A 22,070-nucleotide genomic window follows, 5' to 3' on the forward strand; every position below is an offset into this window, starting at 1 on the left:
GTTCAGAAACCAAGGTCTGGGCATTCAGTGGGATAATTGGTCCTGTAGTATCACAGTACCTGGGCAGGAGTCCTAAAAGTTGTCAAGATCACAAAAACAAAGACTGAGAAGTGGTTTCATATTAAAATGATGGAGACATCACAACTAAATGCCAAGTGTAATTTTAGGCCTAGACCAAAAAGAGCATTACTGTAACAACAGGAGGATTTGAAGAAGTTCTTCTGATTAAACAGTATTGTATTATAATCTTAAACACTTTTATATGCCTCTTTTGTCAAATCAAAATACATGACCACATGTATCCCAAATTGAAAGGTCTAAGTGGGAAAAGTTTGAGCTATGAAAAAAAATAATTCAGGGAAGGAATGAAAATGTACTTAGTGGTCTAACTTTGTATTTAATATTTTTGAAATAAATTATGTGCACCAAAAATCATTTAATTAATCTCCTTTTGATGAATATGTATTATTTTTCCAAGATAATATATGTGGCTATTTAAACATATTTATGCATACATTTTGAGTGTCATATATATATATATAATGTTAGAAAAAGTTTAATGCTCAATGTTGGAATGATTTCGGTGAAATGGCTACATTTTAATTACTAAAGATAATATGAATTGATAGAACTGACACAAAAAAATTGGAAATATGTGTCAGACTATGAAACTGTATCTACCCTTTGACACAATAAATCCACTGCTGGAATTTATACCAAGGAAATAAAAAAAGAAGGATGAATCTCTATGTACATAAATATACTAAAGTAATGGCAACAAGATGGAAACAACCTAAATGTCCAATAAGAGGGGAACAGGTAAGTAAACTGTTGTACGACTGCACGAAACAGAACTTTTCAAGCTGACAAGTAGACAGACCTTATAGCAACATTTAGCTTAAGGAAAAGCCAAGTTACAATATTGTAATTTTAGAGAAGTTGCTCATTTGAGAGAAGATGAAATGTATATAGTATTGTTCACAGTGGTAAAATTACAGGTGACTCTCATACTTTATGTCATGTTCAAAAACCACATATTATCCACATATTGTGAGATGCACAGAAGTTCAAAATGATTTCATTATAGATGCCTTTAAAAAGCAACTGAATGAGAAAATGTAAGGAAAGACTTATTTTGTGATTCCTCTTGTTCCTCTAAACATAGCGCTGTGCTAACACTAGGAGTATAGTAAGTGTGTATGTTGCCTAAGGGAAAGCATAACTAGGTAGATGCCCCAGGTACCCAAGTGTTTCCTTGACAGAGAAAGCCTGGGAAAGAGAAGTGGTGCTTTGCCCCCCGAAGAATGTTTAATGCCCCCCCATACTTTACACAGAACAGAAAAAAACATAAGTAATGTGCTAGATCCTAGAACAAGAATTTTGTGTAAAATCTTCTAGATAATTAAAATAGTTCTGATTTTAATTGGTATTCACAAAACTGCTGGCACTGGAAATATTTTCCTCATCTGAAACAACTGTCAGTATCAAATGCGTGGTTATGTCTAATGTAAAGAACTAGTTTTCATTTAAAATAGTACCTTACCATTTTTACATCATTATCTGTAAATGCTCTTAGGTTTAAAGACTAATTAAATCTGCTTTCAGCATTTGTTGCAGAGTTTTGGAACCGACTCCTTTAGAATGCTCTAATAGCTTGATGGCTTTGTCAGTTTTCAGTGTTTCTAATCTTCTCTTAATTTTCTTCTGATCTTCAAGAGCACGGCCGATTACTATGGATTGAAATTTCTGGTCAGCTGGCCCTGGTGGCACCTCAGATGAGCAGGCGCTGTAGAGTGACATTAAATGACTCTGAACATTTCCCAAATCACCTAGAAACTTATTGACCACATCCTCAATAATCCTCGTGGCATGTTTTAGGGATTCTTGCTGCTGTGGGTTTTGAATTGTTTCTCCTGAAACGCCAACAGTGAGGGTTTGTCCCACCAAGTGGGTTTACAGTCAGATTTAATTCTCTTTCTCCATTGCTGGCTGTTTTGGATTCTCTGGATCATTTCCAGAAGAATTCCCTTCTTTTGCTCAGCAGCACTGGCTGCTTCTTTCAAAGCCTCAACCCTGAGCGCCAGCTGGTCCAGGCTCTCTGGCAAGCGGCTGGAGTGGTTGGACATGGAGGAGGAGTGGCAGAAGCATCCCTCATTGGCTTTGGCGTTAATATTTACCCAAGCCATCTGTTGAATGTCTTCTACATTGTTTGATGAGTACCACAAAAGGAAATATTTGCTATTAGCTGTCATTTATTACATACTTTGTGTGCAATATTAGATTCTTAAATATTATCTGAAATGCATACAATAAACCTGTTCTTATTTCATAGATGAAAAAATGCATCTTCGCAGAAGTAATTTCTCGAAGGTGTTGCAGCAGAGGATGAGAGGCCAGGACTCAAACCACACTTAGCACCTTTTAAAGCCCTGAATTATTTTTATTTTTATTTTACTTTTTAAAATTTATTTCATTTACAAAGACACAATTTTAATCCACTTTATAATCACAAACTTAATTCACCACTCACCACAATATTCAACAAAAGAAAAATAGGAAAGCCAGATCCACGATATCCACAGATCCACAAGAGTATAAACAAGGGCGAAAAACAGCAATCATACCACTAGATGTCTGGTGAATTTCTATACATTATTTTGTACTCTATATTAACTGCCACATATCAGAGAAAGCATATGGTATTTGTCTTTTTGAGACTTATTTCACTAAGCAAAATGGTTTCAAGTTACATGCATTTTGTTGCAAATGGCAGGATTTCATTTTTTATGGCTGAATAGTATCCCATCATACATAAAAAAAACCCACATTTTCTTTATCCTGTCATCAGATGACAGACATCTGGCTTGATTCCTTGTCATAGCTATCATTAATTGGGCTGCAGTAAACACAGAGGCACACTTTTATATGCTGATTTCATTTCCTTTGGGTAAATTTCCAGGAGTGGTATGACTGAGTCATACAGTAGGTCTGTATTCAGATTTCTGATGGATCGCCATGCTTTCTTCCATAATGGTTGTACTAGTTTACATTCATACCAACAGTGTATTAAGAGTACCTCTTCCCTCACATCCTCACTAGCATTTGTTTTTTTGATTTTTGGATGATAGCCATTCTAATCGGGTTGAGGTGAAACCTCATTGTGGTTTTGATTTGTATTTCACTGATGGCTAGTGATCCTGAGCATTTTTTCATGTTTCTGTTGACCATTTGAATTTCATCCTTCGAAAAATGCCTGTTCAAGTCCTTTGCCCATTTCTTAACTGGGTTGTTTTGTTGTTGTTGAGTTTCTTAAGTTCTTCATACACCCTGGATATTAATTCTTTATTCATTGAATAGTTTGCAAATATTTTCTCTCATTCTGGCAGTTGCCTAATCACTTTGTTGAGTGTTTCCTTTGAAATTCAGAAGGTTCTTGTAATCCATAAGCTGTACTTTGGAAATTTATATTCGTTAAATTAAAGTTTTAAAAAAACTCAGAAGTTTCTTAGCTTAATGTAATCCCATTTGTCTATTTTGGCTTTGATTGCTTGTACTTCTGGGTTCTGGTACAAGAAGTCTCTTCCTGTGCCAATGTCTTGTGGAGTGTCCCCATTGTTTGCTCTAGTAATTTGTTGGTCTGACAGGTTTAGGTCTTTGATCCATTTTGAGTTGATTTTTGTATAAGGTATAAGGTAGGGGTCTTGTTTCATATCTGTGCGTGAGTAGATTCAATTTTCCTAGCACCATTTGTCAAAGAGACTGAACTGTCTCCAGGGATTGATTTCAGCTTATTTGGCAATGAATAGTTGGCTAAAGATGCATAGATTAATTTCTAGAGTTTCTATTCTATTCCATTGGTTCAAATGTCTATTTTTGTGACAGTACCAGGCTGTTTTGATTACAACTGCCTGGTAGTTTGTCTTGAAATCTGTTGTTGTGTTGCCTTTGGCTTTTATTTTGTTGTTTAAGATTATTTCACTTACTTGTGGTCTCTTGTGTTTCCATATGAATTTTAGCATTTTTTTTTTCTGGAACTGAGAAAAATATCATTATTTTGGTTGGAATGGAATTGAATCTGTAAATTAATTGCTTTCAGTAGTATAGATATTTTGATATTAATTTTTTCAGTCTATGAACAGGGCAGAGTTTGTGTGTGTATGTATTTCTTTAATGTTTTGTAATTTTTGTAGCAGTCTTTTTCATCCTTGGTTAAATGGTTTTTAAGTTTTTCATAGCTATTGTCAATGATAGTGATCTCATAAGTTCTTTGTCAGCCATGGCATTCTCAAAGTATGCAAATGCTATTGATTTTTGTGTGTTGATTTTATATCCTGTAACTATGCCAAACTCTCTTAAGAGTTACAATAATCTTTTCATGGAGTCTTTTGGTTCCCCTTGTACATAGGATGATTTCATCTGCCAGCAGGGATAATTTGCCTTCCTTCTTTCCAATTTATATCCCTTTGCTTTCTTTTTCTGCCTAATAGCTCTGGCTAAAACTTCCATAACTATATTGAATAACAGTGGTGAGAGTGTACATTCTTGTCTGGTTCCAGATCTTAATGGAAATGTTTCCAATTTTTCCACATTCAATATGATGGAGATTTATCATATATTGTCTTGATTGTGTTGAGAAATGTTCCTTCTATACAAAATTTACTTAAGTTGTTTCTAATGAAAATGTTGTATCTTATCAAATGATTTCTTTACACCTATTGAGAATCTTATGGTTTTTATTTTTCAATTTGTTAATATGGTGTATCACATTTGTTGATTTGCATATGTTGAACCATTCCTGCATACCCAGGGATAAATCCCACTTGATCCAGGTGATTTTTTTTTCTTGTGTTATTGGATTTGATTAGCTAGTATTTTGTTTGCTGATTTATTGTCTAATTTATTTGTCCATTGAGGAAAGTGCAGTGTTGAAGTCTCCCATTATTATTGTTTTGGAACCTATGTATCTCTTTACATCCATTAAATTTTTAAATTTTTAAAGATTTTTTTTATTTGAGATGTAGAGTGACAGTAAGAGAGAGGGAGGAACAGAAAGTTCTTTCATCTTCTGGTTCACTACCCAAATTGCTGCAGTGGCTGGAGCTGGGCTGATCCAAAGCCAGGAGCCAAGAGCTTCTTCCAGGTCTCCTATGTGGGTACAGGGGCCGAAGCACTTGGGCCATCTTCTTCTACTTTTCCAGGCCATAGCAGAGAGCTGGATTGGAAGAGGAGCAGCTGGGACACAAACTGACACCCATATGAAATGCCAGAGCTGTACCTGGAGACTTATCATACTGTGCCACAGTGCCAGCCCTGGCCCCAGCCTCTGACATTTGTTTTAAATAGCATTACAACCTTGCATTGGATGCATGTACATTTACTATAGTCACATCTTCCCATTGAATTGTTCCCTTAATCATTGCATAATGCACTTTTTTGTCTCTTTAACAGTTTGTCTTAGAGTATATTATTTCTGATATTTGATTGACTATTCCTGCTAATTTTTCCTTTGTATTAACATGGAATACCTTTTTTCATTCTTTAATTGTTAGTCTGTGTGTATTTTTGTTATGTTTTTTGCAGGCAGCAAAATTGATCTTGTTTTTAAATCCACCCAGTCTAGTTTTTAATTGGAGAATAGGGCCATTTAGATTCAAGGTTATTATTGATAAGTGATGAATTTGGTCCTACCATTTTTCAATAAATATTCCTATGGTTTGCTTTGGATTTCCTCTGTAATTTTGCTAGGAGAATTTCTGCCTTCACATTATTTCATGACTATCCTCTTTTTCTGTGTGTACCACATCCTTAAATATTTTTGTTAAGACTGGATGAGTGGCAAAAAATTCCTTGAGTTTCTAGGTTATTTTTTGGGTGGTCTTTATTTCACTTTCCTTTATTAATGAGAGCTTTGCATGGCACAATATTCTTGTTGGCAGTTTTTGTTTCTTTTAGGACTTGGACTATGTCTCCCATTCTATCCTAACTTGTAGGGTTTCTGATGAGAAATAAAATCTTAGTCTAACTGGGGATCCTGTGAAGGTAATCTAGTATTTTTGTTGTGCACATTTTATAATATTTTCCTTATTTTTTGCTATTGAAAGTTTGACAAAAAGGTGCTATGATGATTTTCTCTGATAATGTCTATTAGGAAGTCTTTGTGCTTTCTATGTTTGGGTGTCCCAATCTTTCTCCAAATTAGAGAATTTTTCTGCTGTTATTTCACTATATAAGCCTTGTAATCCTTTCTCTCTTTTCACACCTTCAGGAACTTGCAAGACACACATATTTAGCCATTTGATGATTTTCCATAAATCTTGAACACTATTTTCAGTTTTTCCTTTTTTCTGAGATTTTTCCAAGGATTTGTCTTCTATTTCAAATATTCTTTCTTCTGCCTCACCAAGTTGGCTATTGAGGCTTCCATTGTAATTTCCATTTGACATATTGAATTCTTAATTTCTAATATCTCAGTTTACTTTCTCTTCGATATCTCTATCCCTTGGCAAAAGTTTTTATCCATGTCATGCATGGATTACTTTATCTTCTGTATGTTTTTGATTAACCTTATGATCATTGTTTTGAATTCTTTTTCATGGATTTCATCTGTCTCTTTTTACATCCTGATATCAAAGTGTTTTGTGTTCCTTTAGGGCAGTCATATTTTCTTCCTTGTTCATATTTCTTATATTTCTGCACTTATTTTTAGGTGTTGTGGAAACATTTGTCGGTTTTTTCCTACTGATGGCTTTTATTGTTGAAATATGTCTGTGTATTAATGGAGTGCCTTCTCCTTCAATGCATATCCAGACATGTGTGCTGGGTTTGACCAGGGAGCTCTGGTCATTGTTTAAGGCTGAGGCAAGAGTCCAGGGTGACACCCACGTTGGACATAGATCTCCTATGTTTTCAGTAGTGGAGAGGGTATGATCATGTTGGCTGGCATGATCACAGCCTCATCTCCTCTCTTCCATGGTGATCAATGCTTGGGGTTAGCTCACTACAGTGGCTACACATCCCACTCATGCAGGTACATGAACTACAGAAAGGATCTGTGTGTCTTCTTTGTGAGCATGGTATCTGTGGTGACCTACCCCAGGCATTTTGGGAACTCTGAGCCTCCAGCTGGACACAGCAACTCCCTGAGACCCAGCTATACCCCACACTCAGAGTGTGCAGTCACACCACCACGAACCTGCCCAATCATGGGAGATAGCAGAAGCATTCCCATAGCTAGCTAACTGTGGGTGCTGTGTCTTGGAGTTTGAGTCCAGGCACCTGTGGTATAGTGGTGGTAGGGGAGTGCTGCATAGTCCTAAGTGGGTACCTGCCCCCTGCCAATTCTTCAGGCCAAACTCAAAGTCAATGGGTACCATGGATTAATCTCACCAATAAAATCGCCTTGTCATACGCATGCACATGGCACTTCTTCCCTACTTCCCTTGGTAGGGGATGGGGAGAAAGAAAGGTACTATCCCTTCATGGAGTTAGGTGGGCAACCTGCTCCCTGCCAGCACTCCAAGCTAGACTCAAATTCAGTGTGGTCCGTAAGGTTCTCCCTCAGGCGCTATTACCCATGACATGGGCTACCACCATTTTCTCTCACCTTCCCCCAGGAGATGGCATTTTCTCCTGTCCCCATCCGTGAGAGTCACTGGTAGTGTACATGCTCACAGCAGCGTGCTTGCATCCTCCATGATGCTCCATGGCTTTTTTTCCTCTTTTTTGCAGAATTTCCATTGCAAATTTCTCTCCAACCCTCCCCTGGGAATGCAACCACTTCACCTTTCCTCTGTTATCTTCCCTTGATCAAAATCAGCACGTCCTTTCCTTATTCAGCCATCTTGAATTTTTCCTATGCATACATTTTGAAATATTTGAACCTTACCATAAGACACTTCTTGAAGTTAAATAATTTATGGAATATCCAAAAGCAATATGAAATCATGAAAATATCATGTAGATAAGAGTTTGGCAAAAGATAGCCTATGAACCATATTGCCTTACCCATTTACATTTTACTTGAGGTGATTTTCCTGCTGCCATTCAAAAGAAGTGAAGAGTTGAAGCAGAGAACATATAGCTCATATAAAGTACTTATGGCTTTTATAGACTATGTTTTCAACCATGATAGACTATTCGTATGCATGATGATTATATTGTTGGGTGATAGTCATTTCATTCCATGTGAATATAATTCAAATCCATGATTCTATTTATTTAAAATTATATATGGATAGGAAGACTCAAAGTTCACCAAAATGTGTAAGTAGTTATATGCTTATTTGACATCTTATTTATCATTTTCTGCATACTTTACATTTTCAAAGAGTTCCATAAATTCTGTCTTTACTTCCTGATAACTTCTCCATATACTCAAGTAATTTAGTCTTCTGTACCCAAAACCCTAACGAAGCTGGACTGGCACTGGTCACAGGAGACTTTAAATGGCACGTTTTAATTCCTAAGTAGGGCAACCACATATTGCACTCTGCCTGGAGTAATGCTGATTTCTGTTGGCACAGTGACATCACTTTTGCCATGTTTTTCTTTTAACTTTGTGATAGTTTCTTCCCTGCCCTGTAAGCTACTTGTCATCTGTTACATGTCCTTTAAGTGCTGATGTTCAAGTGGGTTATGACCTTGATGCTGTACCTTCTCATTCATTTACCCTGAAACTCTGTTCTTCACCCATGGTTTGATTTACCACCTAGTTACTAATGGCTTGAAAGTCTCTGTCTCTGACTTCTAAAGCTTTGCTTCCTGGGCACCTTCAACATATCTCAGATGTAATTTCATATGGGTGACATCATGGACATCCTCTTAACCCCACCACAGACTCTTTCAATCAACAAACTTCCCTGACAATTGACTCTTCTAATATCCCACACATTGGTCCTCATCCTTACTATCATATAATCATGTATATTAATAGTCTATCCTTACTAGTTGAGGTATTTTGTTTTTCTTTCTCTGAGTGCCTTAAAATACTCACCAAACCACATCCAGAAAATGCTTAAATCTTATCTGAAAATAATATGAGAATGCCTGAGAGTCATTCTTTTTTTGAAACACCTGGGACCTCCCATTACCTACAATGATGTTTTTTTAAAGTGTGGCCCATGAATAACTTGCATCAGACCCTCCAAGATCACATGGTAAAAAGCAAAATTAAAAAAAAAAAAAATTGAAGGGATCATGGATCCACCAAACAGTTATTGAATCAGAATTTGACTCATGGAACACTCAAAAACCTCAATTTAAAAAAAAAAATCTGCTTGCTTATTTTTTTAAAGATTTTATTTATTTGAGTTATAGACAAAGAGGGGGAGAGAAAGAGAAAGTCTTCCAACAGTGGTTCACTCCCTAAGTGGCTACAACTGCCGGAGCTGGGCTGACCCAAAGCCAGAATCCAGGAGCTTCTTCCAGATCTTCCACGTGAGTGCCAGGGCCTAGCATTGGGCCATCTCTCATTACTCTCCCAGTACATAACAGAGAGCTGGATTGGAAGAAGAGAAGCTGGGACACGAACTGGTACCCATATGGGATGCCGGCATTGCAGGTGGAGGCCTAGCCCACTAAGCCACATCCCCAAAGCAGATTTTTTTTTTTTTTGGACAGGCAGCGTTAGACAGCGAGAGAGAGAAAAAGGTCTTCCTTCCATTGGGTCACCCCCCAAAATGGCCTCTACGGCCAGTGTGCTGTGCCGATCCGAAGCCAGGGGCCAGGTGCTTCCTCCTGGTCTTCCATGCGGCTGCAGGGCCCAAGCACTTGGGCCATCCTCCACTGCCTTCCTGGGCTACAGCAGAGAGCTGGACTGGAAGAGGAGCAACCAGGACAGAACCGGTACCCCAACCAGGACTAGAACCCGGAGTACCAGTGCCGCAGGCTGAGGATTAGCCTAGTTAGCCACAGCGCCAGCCCCTAAAGCAGATTTAAAGAGAGAGGCAGAGAAAGAGGGTGGTGGTGGTGGGGAACTGAGAGCTTCTATCGTCTGGTTCACTCCTCAGCGTGCCAGGTCCAAGACCTTCTTTTATTCCCTGTTGAAGGCAGGAGCTCAAACACTTGGGTCATCTTCTGCCTTTCCCAGGCCATTGGCATGTAGCGGGATCAGAACTATAGCAATGGAGACGTAAACCATTTGTCTCTACACATTCTTATCTTGATTTCCACAGTAGTCTGGAAACTTCCACCATACTGGTCTTTAATAATTTCTATGTGGGATGACAGCTTCAGAGGTGACAGCTTTACCTAATATACCACAATGCCGGCCCCACAAAACCTCTATCCTTAACACCACCAGTTGATTTTAATGTGACCTAATAGTTGAGAACTGTATCAATAAGCTTCGTCCCAAAGTATTTCTGGAAGCATCCAAAGTCTTTTATTCACATGTCATTTCTTGCCATTCCCTAAAATCTTATTTTCTCCTACTAAAAAATCCCCATATCTCCATGCTTATATTTTTGTATTTCACTTCTACCTAACTTTACCATTTCCTTTGCCTGAAATACTTCTCACATCCATCACCTGATCTCCTTACAAATCTATTTCAAGTCCTCACTCCAGTCTCCTCTAATCCAAGCCTTCTTGACATTCCCGGGTGAATTGCATGTTACACCATGTGCTCCAGAGAGTTCTGTTTCTAAAATGTTACTATCATCAATAACTGGACCATGAACACGCATCCTGTAGAAGCTCTGGAAGAAAGTGCTGGCCTCTGGGCTTGCTCAGATGGAAGTGGCAGGTTCTGAGAAAGATATAGACAAGGACAAGTCTGCAAATAACTGCAAGTTCTTTTGAGGCATACTTTTAGAACTGCCAAAATATTATTTCTTCCACTCTCTATTATGCAAAACAAGTCGAAATACCAGCCCAGGATGAGCAAATAGACTTCATTTCTTCCTTGGAGGCACTAAAGAATGATTGTGACTTTTTAAATTTTTGTACTGTACATGGGTCTAATGTATATGAAGTGATGAATGAAATCCAATGTAAGTATAAAATGGATTCCTGTTTTCTATGACCGTCTCTACTCTGTCACCTTATAAATAGGCCTTATTTAATTTTAAATCACAAGGCATTCCACTGCTAAATATCGCTGTTTCTTTTCTAGCTCTGTCACTTAACTCCTCTATTAGTCTCTTCTAGAGTGCACTTCATATCTATTCATGAGAAATAGATAAGGATGTACTGTTTGGTTAGTTGCTTGAATTTGAGTTAAGTCCTCAAATGAAGCCAGCAGTCCAAGGTACAGCAAACTATAGACACAAGTCTGATAATGGACATGTTGCCCCCTTCAACTAAAAAAAAACAAAAAAACACATTTTTGTATAATGGAATTTTACCTTTTTCAGCTTTACTCACTTAAAATTGACAAATTCCTGCCTTCATTCTGTCATATCAGTTGACCTTTTTCTTTTCCAAAGCAGTGTTCATCTTTCTGCCTACTAGAGGTACTCTTTGCTAAACAGAGCTTCTCATAAAGGACAAAGCCCTCTTGGGAGCACAGCCAGTGGCATCTATTCAAGTAAAGTTAAAGATACTTTAGGATTTGTTATTTGTCTCTACACATTCTTATCTTCATTTCCACAGTAGTCTGGAAACTTCCACCATACTGGTCTTTAATCTCATGCTCTCTTCAGGAAAAGAAACAGCAATTGTCTAATATCTACCAGTAAATGGGAAGAGAGAATGCCATGGAAATTATTAAGTAGGCTTTTGGTTTTTCTATCCTAGGTATCATTTGCTGCTTTAATTTTCCTCCTCATGGATTCTGAATGAAACTTTTAGAAATCCTTGTTTTTGGTATATAAGAAAGTATATATTATGGAAGCACATGGGAATTGGATAATTCTGTTTTTTAAAAACAATAGGATTCCTTTCTTATTTTCAAGGGCACCTTGGTCGCAAATACTTCCTTGTTTCTTATCTCCTTGAAGCTTGGCATCCAATTCTGATATTTATTGAATGAAAAAAAAAATCCAAGAATTTGTTTTGTGACCCTGGATATATGGGATGTAAGTGTGTGTTGCAAAACTTAATGCATAAAGCTGCTGTTTTTGATACAGTGTGGCTCAGGGAGAGATGGGAGTTAGCTGCTTGTAATGAGAATTTGATGTGACTAGAAATTGAACAGGAGCATCTCTTTATTGAAGGTGCTGAGCCTTATAACAATCATGCAGTGGCAGAAGTTATTGTTTTTCACATTAGTTTTCGACTTTAAAACCTTTCAGCACCTCATAAGAAAATCTCTATCCTTGTTCAGCAATAAAACAAACCTTGGGAACTTTTCCTTTACATCCACATAGAGCAAAATGCTATAGTGACCCCTCCCCTTTACAAAGCTGCTTCAATTTTTCTCCGTAGTAAAGTTCTTTTCCTCTTTCTGAATCAGGACTGCCCTCTGAAAACAAGAAAGATGGTCTTCAAATTGTAGTTAGAACCTTCTTAAAACAGCACATAAATGAGATTTCCTTACAGACCTGCAGAAGAAAATGAGTCCCTAGAAATTCTTGAATCAGGTATTTGAATTGATGTTTAAAGAAAAAACATTCTAGGGCCCGGTGCCATGGCACAGTAGGTTAATCCTCTGTCTGCAGTGCCAGCATCCCATATGGGCACAGGTTCTAGTCCCGGCTGCTCCACTTCCAATCCAGCTCTCTGCTGTGGCCTGGGAAAGCAGTAGAAGATGGCCCAAGTCCTTGGGCCCCTGCACCCGTATGGGAGACTGGGAAGGAGCACCTGGCTCCTGGCTTTAGATTGGCTCAGCTCCAGCCATTGTGGTCATCTGGGGAATGAACCAATGGAAGGAAGACCTTTCTCTCTGTCTCTCCCTCTCACTGTCTGTAACTCTACCAGTCAACTAAAAAATTCTATTTCTTACTCCATTTATAAATCACTTTCAGATCAAGTCATATAATTTCTCACCCTCAATTTTTTTATTTAGGACAGATATCTTTTCAAATAACACAATTTAATGAATTGATTTGTTTTAGAAGCATATCTTCATCTCATCTGAAGCCTCTTTTTAACAAGTATTTGTTGTTCCCTAATAAAGAATATATCCAGAAAAATCATTGACAAGAGAATTTTTAATTTTTTTTGTCTTCAACTACACCAAATAAAATTTTAAGTTCTCTTGCAAATCCATAGATTGTTGTTAATATAACATATTTTCTGTTAGGTTTAAGTGCATCCTTACTAAGTGCATTTTGGGGGGAATTTGTAACACAGTTTTGGCAATTATTCCTTGTAGAAAAACAGGTGATATGAAAAGGGTCACCTCAATTTCACCAAAATGACAGTGAAGATTTTATCAACTGACATGAAACTGATTTTTTCAAAGAAATAGTAGCATTTATGAGCTTTCGGGGATAAGCTGAACTTTAACCATCTTTCATTTTCTACATTTTTAGTAAGCCATGGCCTAAAATGTTAAGTGAAAACTTCCAGAAATAAACAATTCCTAAGTTTTATATTTTTTTGTGGCATATTGTAGTTTTTATTAATGTTTGCTGACTCACCACTGAAGCTTTATCATAGGCATAAGTGCAGCGAACATCACAGGATGTAATAATTCCCACAGTTTCAAGCACCAAGTGGGGATCTTTGAACATACCTCTGTAGGTGAAGGGACTCCTGTACCCTGTGCTCCACAGACAGGGCTGACCTCCACGTGCCGGGCATGCTCACGGCTGTGGACAGGAAGCCCGTGTCAAGCACGATCCTTTCATAGGCTTTAGCATGCTAGGGAAGAGGCACATGGAAATGGCAGGGAAGGTTTTCAGATGCTTTATAGACTGCAGGCTTCCAGAGTTGGGGATTAGATCTTACTAGAGCACTTCACTTCTGTGATATTTTCAGTAGAGAAAACATGGCTCATTAAACCCCGTTTTGTGAAATTAGGGAGGAGATACTTGCATGTCTTGATTTCCTGTTGCTTCTCTGATGTAATGTCATGAGATGGGATGAAGCTTTCAGACTTTCCAGTCCTTGCATGCTACTTGCATGACTTTAGGCACATGAGATGGACAGAATGACATCCACTCTACTGTGTAGACTTTTCAAGTGTATGAAAGCTGTGCTCGTAAGCTAAATGTAAATAGCCCAAATCTTTTTTTCAACATATAACGAGAGAGCAGTTATCATGGGAAATTCAAAAGCTCTCTGTTCTCATTGTTTTTAGAGGACCCTGGGCAGAGTGTTCAGCAAATACATTGAGAATTTAAAATATTTTATAGAAAATCTAATCAAACTACAGCCATAATTAATATGTAAATTAGGCTATGGGATTTTCTGTAAAAGGAGCATGATTACAAGTTAAGTATATATAGAACTGATAACATGATTTTACTATTTACAAATCTGCCATCATAGTAAAATACTAAAAAGCAGTCTGTAAAAATAAATTCTTGCTACTTTGTGCTTTGGATTACTACATCCCATTACATATGTAAGTGTTCCATTTTTAGATTAGTTTCACTAAACACACACAGACAATTAAACACATTTAATAAAATGAGCAGTAAAGGTGTTAGTTAAGACACCACATCTGTGTCTGAGTGCCTGTCTTTGATTCTCAGATCCGGTTGCTGAATCTGTTTGCCTGGTAACACAGATCCTAGAAGGCAGTGTGTGGCTTAGATAGTTGAGGTTTGTCCCCTACCTCCTCATATGGGAGGCTGGGATTGAGTTCTGAACACCAGGCTTTGATCCATTGAGGGTATTTTAGGGATGAACCAGCAGATGGGAGTACTCTATTTTGGCCATTCTTTCTTTTTCTCTGCCTCTCAAATAATTTAAAAAACCCAACATTAAAAATTTCCCTTAAGCCACAAAATAAAGCAAAACAACAGAATGATAACATAAAATTGTAATAAAGCCCTTTTCTTTGACACCTTCTGTTCTCTATCATTCATCATTCTATTAGTCCCTATTCATTTCTTATTTTTATTATGAATCACTGTTTATTAACTAAATATGATAAGCATTGAGAGTACATTAGCCTTTTAAATAACACAATAATTGCAAAAATTCAAAAATTTCATAAACCAAGATTTTGTGAACTGGAGGTGACAGCATTACCAGTTTCCAATTCTTCTCTCTCAGCCACGTGGAGAATTTGGGCTACGCAGATTCTCACCTACATGCAGGAAGCCTATTTCTATTTCTAGCTACTGAACTGAAAGAGGAACAAGTTACAGGTTCTAAGCTGATGTGGTGAAAGTCCCCTGTAGGTTGTCAGTTTCTGTATCGGCCAGGCAATCAAGGACATGTACTTCTATGAAGAAGCTTCCAGAAATCAGATATCTGTCTTATAAATAAAAAATTGAGGGTGAGAAATGATGACTTGATCTAAAAGTGATTTATAAATGGAGTAAGAAATAGAATTTTTGTTTTTATTTGGTAGAGTTGACTGGTAGAATTACAGACAGTGAGAGGGAGAGACAGAGAAAGGTCTTCCTTCCATTGGTTCATTCCCCAGATGACCACAATGGCTGGAGCTGAGCCAATCCAAAGCCAGGAGCAAGGTGCTCCTTCCCAGTCTCCCATCCAGGTGCAGGGGTCCCATCCAGGCTTGGACCATCTTCTACTGTTTTCCCAGGCCACAGCAGAGAGCTGGATTGGAAGTGGAGCAGCCGGGACTAGAACCTGTGCCCATATGGGATGCTGGCACTGCAGACAGGATTAACCTATTGTGCCATGGCACCAGGCCCTAGAATGTTTTTTCTTTAAACATCAATTCAAATACCCGATTCAAGAATTTCTGGGGACTCTTCTCTGAAGAAGCTTCCAGAAATCTGAGTCCTTGGTTCCTACAAAGATTAGATTCTCCATTTTGGTGGAGTGAGAAGGTGAGACGGTCATGCCAAGATGGCCACTGACACCAGAAACTGGCTGGCAACAGGCCATGACTGGATGGGTTCAGAAACCACACGACAACATAGCCTGACTGACAACAGGTGTGATTGGATGGCTTCGGAAACCACATGAGAACAGAGCCTGACTGACAACAGGCTGTGATTGGATGGTTTCAGAAATTGCCTGGCAGCAGAGCCTGACTGGCAACAGGCTGTGATTGGATGGCTTTGAAAACTGGCAACAGGCTGTGATTGGTTAGGGCGTAGACCACCCCTTAACTGGATTGGCTGCCTTGGCTATAAAAGCTGCTGTAGCAACTGAAATAAACGAGTCTGCAGGCTGCTCGCCTCAGGCCGGCTTTCACCTGACTCCTGGGGTCTGTGTGGTGATTCTGCACCTCTTGCCCCCACCATGCTCCTCCTCTCAGAAACGAATCCACAGCAGCACTCCAATACCTTCTCACATTCATTACATATATGCTAATAGGGAGAAATAAACTTTTCTTATGTTAATCCAGTGTGATTTCCAGGTTAGTTTGTTGGCAGAGTGGCACAATGTAGCCTGCCCTGAACAGAACCTAGGGAGTATAGAATTTCCTCAACTTTAGACTTCATATTTAGGCTTACTTGTAGTGATTATGTCTAAAAGAAGCCCCTTTCTTAACTTTTGGCTTATTTTTTAAATTTGTACTGACAAAGTGATCGAAGTCCATATCTCATTTGGGACATGAACCCCAATGACAGCAGAGTCAGGGTGGGAAATGGACAGCAGGTGATCTGAGTACACAAGCTGAGTTTGGAATTGGGAGTCAAGGTTTTGAAAAGGGTTCAGATAGTGGGTTGATGCCTTGATTAGAGCCAGTTGGGCAATATAGAGATTTGAGATGGTGGAAAGGGTGTGGAATGCAGAATGAAAGGTTGGTAGCAGTATCTCTGCATAGACGTGCACAAGTATGGTTGTTGGTTGGCATCAGTGGTATGAGTCAAGAGCCTGCCAAGGAAGTAGAGTCACAGATGGAGAGAACTAGGCCATGAGTCAGAACCCAGCACTGGAAAAAGTGTACTTCAAGTAGAGAGAAACAGGGCCGGCTTGCCTTCTGAACAGTTTGTAGTGAGGCAGGAGTTCCTTGTGGCTAGCGGCAGGGCCAGAGCCAAAATGGGGCAGTGGCAGACTGAACTCATTGTTGGAACAGAAGCTCTACAAGAGCAAACAAGGACCTATTTTTTGGTTCTTAATACCATTTTATATGGAATGTTATCTCAGTTCTAATATTTCATTACAACTATTTCCAATTCTTACCTCTAAAATGTGTGTTATAATTGAGCAGACATTTATCATGACTTAGTGCAATTTTGCAGTTCATGTCCACCATGACTGTAATTCGGAGTGTACTCCTGGGTCCTGCCACTAGAGCCAGCACATGGGACTGGTGCCAGCAGCACACAGGGCTTCTCTAGCTTCAGTTTCCTCTTTGAGGGGACTGTGTTTCCTTGGGAGGTGGGGCTGGTGTGTTAGTGAGCTTTAAGGTCTGTGTGTCTCTCCGATTCTCTGAAGTAATTCTGTGTAGTGAGCCTGCTTTTCACAGAAGATCCATTTCTGGAAACAAAAAGGGGTTTTGTCAAAGTCCTTTCATGAACCTCTTATCCATGTGGATCTTAACATCTGAGCCTAAATTCATTTGGGCTTATACTCATTCTTTATTTTCTCCTCTCCACAACTCTCACAAAATTTCCCGTCAGCAGCCGTGGTCTGGAAGACCGCCAGCCTTCCTTCAGCTATGTCAGCAGTTGTAATGATGCATTTCCAAAGATGCCCATTCTTGCTCAAGCAAACCTCTCCAGACAGCCTCTTTGAAGGTGTCTCTCAGGTTCAGCAGCTAGCTGTGTGAAACCCTGGCAAGAGGTGTAATACCGGAGGCTGGCCACCCGGCCCTGGTCATCACAGGAGGGCAGCCTGAGGGAGCAGCTTTGTGCTGTGTCAGTTTTGCTGCAAAAGAAAAAAAGAACAAGCCCTTTCAGCCTGCTGTCTTCTGTTCTCCTGCTGGAATATAGGAGGAGATAGTGCACGTATTCCAGCTTTCAGCTTAGATGACAAAAACTGCAATCAATACTTTCTCGCTGCAGTTTGTGCACCTCTTTCAGAACTTTATCCCTCCTGCTGTAGCTGCTAAACTTGTCTTTCTAACTCAAAGTGGAAATAAAACTGTGTTGGGTGATATAAAACACTTATTTTTCCCCCCAAATAACACATCAGCAGGAAATCTCCACATGTATATATTGTCCTTTTCCAAGCTAACTTAAACTGAACCAGTGACCTTTCGCCCTATGACCTGGGCTGCCTCTCCTTCCCAGATGACCCCATTTTGGTCACTGCCATCAACTTTCTTCCAAGTCTACAAGTCTTAGATTCTTCCTGTATGCCTCTTTTTCCTTTCTTCCTTTTTTTTTTTTTTTGTATTCCTTGTATCTATTTAGTTAAGTTCTTTCATTTTTCTCCCAAACTGTCTAGACCATTTGCCTTTTTCCCATTTATCAGACCCCTAGTCTACCTCATTTAAAAATGTAACTAATTTATTTCATTTGCATGTAAAGTATAATCTGTCTGGAGTCAGGGATTCGGTAATGACCTGCCTTAGTGACACAGAGATCTGGTAGTGCCACAGTTGGAGGCCCTGGGGACAGAGGTGATCTGGGCCAGAGGTTTCCTGGTCTATGGAAAGTGGAGTCTCATGGGCCATGCTCACAACGATAAATCAGTTTCAAAGATGAATCACATCTTTGACCATGCATCTCTTTGCTGGCTGAGGACCCTAAAGACCTGAGTTCTGATGAGATTTTGGGTTCCTAGTTGGTAAGACAAAAAGGTTCTGAGGCTCAGTTCCTTTCCCTACATTTAAAAAGGTTTAAATTCATCCCTTCTCTATTTCTGTATAGTCACAGGTACACCACAGCTAACTACTCTCCTTATCCAGTAAATAGACAAAAGAAGTGCACGCATACTTCACTTTGTTCTCCAGTCATTCTCAAGGTCCTCATTCCAGTGTATTGACATTGGCTGTGTAGTCTATATACATCAACTGCAAAATGCCCATTTACAACTATTTAGTGTTTAATAAATACATTAGATAGACTTCATTGTAATTAAACCTTACAGATTTGTTTTCCTTAGAACATGATATTTTAACATACCTGTTTTCAAACTCTTTTTGGTTGTGATATTTACTTACAGTAATTTTTTTAAATATGAAGCTGTCATATAACCAGAAGTACTCACAAGCTAACGCTCACACCCATTTCATTAAAATTAAATTCTGACTTTGCTCAACTAAATTGTTTTAAAGCCTCAGTAATGGTTTGGAGTTAGGTTGAAAACACCAAAGCGCTAGCTTAAGGCTCAGAGCTGATGAAGCCCCAGGTGTAAGAGATGGTTTGCTGCAACATGAAGGTGACAAAGGTAAAATGAATTCATTGTTTCCACAGGCTGAACTTGTATATTGCTAGTGTGGAAAGCCACTGAGAGAGTTTAGAGGATACTTAGAGAGTATAACATGGGCAGGTTTGCATTATATTCTTGCTATCGCTTCTCGGCCTTTTGGCTAAGATCAAGTGTAGTAGCATTATATTCTTGCTGATTTGATGGGGCAGGAGTGGGGTGAAAGACCAGTTAGAAGCTTTTTTTTTTTTTTTTCAGGAAAAAGATGATATTGATTGGACTAGGTAGGTAGATAATGATCAGAGGAAGGTAGAGGAGATGGAAAGGTGGATGATTTGAAGCTATTTGTGGATAGAATTTGCAGGACTTACTAACAATGGATATGGAATATAGCAGTGTGGAAGTTGTCAAATATGACTTGGGGTTTCTAGCCAGTAAAATTACATGGAAGGTGCTCACATTCATTGAGAATGGAATGAAACAAGAGGAGGATATGTCTTGGTACTGTTTCCAGAACTAATCCCAAAACACATTTAAGTGTGAATGATTTACTTGGGGGTTAATTCCAGGAAATGTCAGTGAAGGAGGAAGGAAGTAAGATGGAGAAGGGGAAGAGAACAATATACTATACTTCATCCATACTGTATATTCTACTCTTAAAAAATCTAGAAGATAGGGTTTTTGATACTTTCACTGTAAAGATTTGTTAAAAGTGCTTGAGAGAATGAATATATTTACCCTGACTGGACATTATACGATGTATACATGGAACAAACATCACATAGTACCCCACAAATATGCAAAAATTTATGTGTGTGTCTATTTATTTAATTCAAATGTACATTATCAAAGAATTTACTACTGTGGAATACAGGGACTGGGCCTTTTGAGAAAGCTAGAAACCATCATGGGACACATGTCTCTGAGGTATCCTACCCAAAGGGAGAGGGGACTGGGGTGCTTATCCCTCAACTTGTCTCTTCTCAGTCATTATTTGACTAGCAAGCATCAATTATTCATCCCTTCCTTTCATCATGTTGGGTAGGATAGTAGATTTCAGAGGCCATGGAGAACCTGCAGACAAAGAGATGAAAATGTTAGCAATTGGAAGTTTGGAGTATGATCTGAAATAATAAATTCAAGGGGAAATGAGAAGGCCACAGATGACAATCTTTGCTGAAAGATATTTTGTAGACTATGACCATGAAGACAGCAATCTTGAACTTAGTTTCAAATCTGTTGCATTTAACCTAGTTATTCAAATATACAAATGGAGATGTGAAGTTGGATATATGGGTCTTGATTTCAAAGGAGAATGGAGATGAGTTTTCTAAGTAAGAGGAGATGATCACAGCGGTAGTTGACGTTGGCTATTACAAGAAACTATACAGTGAGAACATGAGAGCTTTGGGTGTGGGCTTCAGAAACTTCAACAAAGACCAGAGAAAGGAAAATAGTACCAAAAAGAAAACTGGAATTGATTCTAGACAAATAGAAACCAGGTGAATCCAAGCCCTGAAAACAAAGAAAACATAGTAAAGTAATATCTGGAGAAGAAAGGAGAAGTCTGCAGTGTCCAGTATTGCTTTAAGAGTCACAGTACCTGTTGTTTTTTTCATGACAAATATATTGACACTAAAACCTATGTTAGTGTCACAAAGTGCAAAGTGACTGTAAGTATGGATCAGGGCTGTCTGTATTCAAATGGCTGTCCACAGCTGTGGGACTTTGTACAAATAACTTGCCCTCTCTGAGTCTTAGTCTAATCATCTCTAAAATAGAGATAATAGCTCCTACCTCAGAGTTGCTGGGACATTAAGAATCAACTGATAAAGTACTGCCTGATAGATTCAATCATCAAATTGTAGTAATTACTAGTTTTTAGTCTTGATATTCTGTTTATGAATCAATGCTGCTTCCTTATGTAAGTTCTATCTAGTCTTTGGTATTGCACTTTCCAACAATCTCCTTAGTTTTTGGTAATATGCACTGCCTGCCACAGCCTCAAAAGCCTGCCTAGGTATCAGTTTGCTCTAGGAATCCAATTTCTCTGAAACTGCTCAGGTAGGCAATGCAATGTTCCATAAACACATTATTTTTTTTCCCAGAAAGTCTCCAAGTTTCAGGTATTTTGTATCTAATGAGGTCAGTTTATCAAACTTCAGTGTTCTATTTTGTTATTAGCCTTGCTATTGACACCAGCAGCCTCAGCACCACCATGAAGCTGGTTAGAGATGCAGAATCTTGAATTCTATCCTAGACTTGCTAATCAGGATCTGCACTTTCAGTCACATGCGCTTCAAAATTTAAGAAGTTCTAATCTTGAGAGCTCATATGGTATTGCATATACTTGGTCTTCTGCTGCATTCTGTCTTAAACAGTTTCTTCATCCAAATTCTGTAAGAGTAATTTCAGAGTACTTCCTACAACTTTCTGTGACTTTGTGGCAGAAATATCATGACCTAGTTAGTTGATGCTAAATTAGTTGCTTCTCTTGTAAAATACCCCACCCCAAAACACACACACACACACACACACAGAGTTTGGCAGTCATATGCTCCTGCTTCTGAACCAGGGCAGGAATTAATCAGGATGCACCCATGTATCACTTCAAGTTCTGGTGAACCCAAAGAGGACCTAAAATAAAGCCACAATTTTAGCTAGGAGAACATTTCCTTAGAAGTAGATTAAATTGGCTCTAATAAGTTATTCATCCTGTAGGGAACAGTTTCCTTATATAATTGACATTCTGTTGATCACATATCATTCTGAACTCC

The 22,070-nt window shown here is 38.7% G+C and overlaps 1 protein-coding gene and 1 pseudogene across 3 annotated transcripts in view; one reads left to right on the forward strand and one right to left on the reverse strand.

Annotated features, from left to right (window-relative positions):
• The window catches only part of INPP4B (inositol polyphosphate-4-phosphatase type II B), a 901,292-nt gene that overhangs the window by 286,110 nt on the left and 593,112 nt on the right, over positions 1-22,070 (forward strand). The gene's annotated exons all lie outside the window — the stretch shown is intronic.
• LOC133765511 (BAG family molecular chaperone regulator 2-like) lies at positions 1,586-2,186 on the reverse strand (annotated as a pseudogene).

Source organism: Lepus europaeus, chromosome 8, assembly GCF_033115175.1.
Source record: "Lepus europaeus isolate LE1 chromosome 8, mLepTim1.pri, whole genome shotgun sequence".
Classification (NCBI taxonomy): domain Eukaryota; kingdom Metazoa; phylum Chordata; class Mammalia; order Lagomorpha; family Leporidae; genus Lepus; species Lepus europaeus.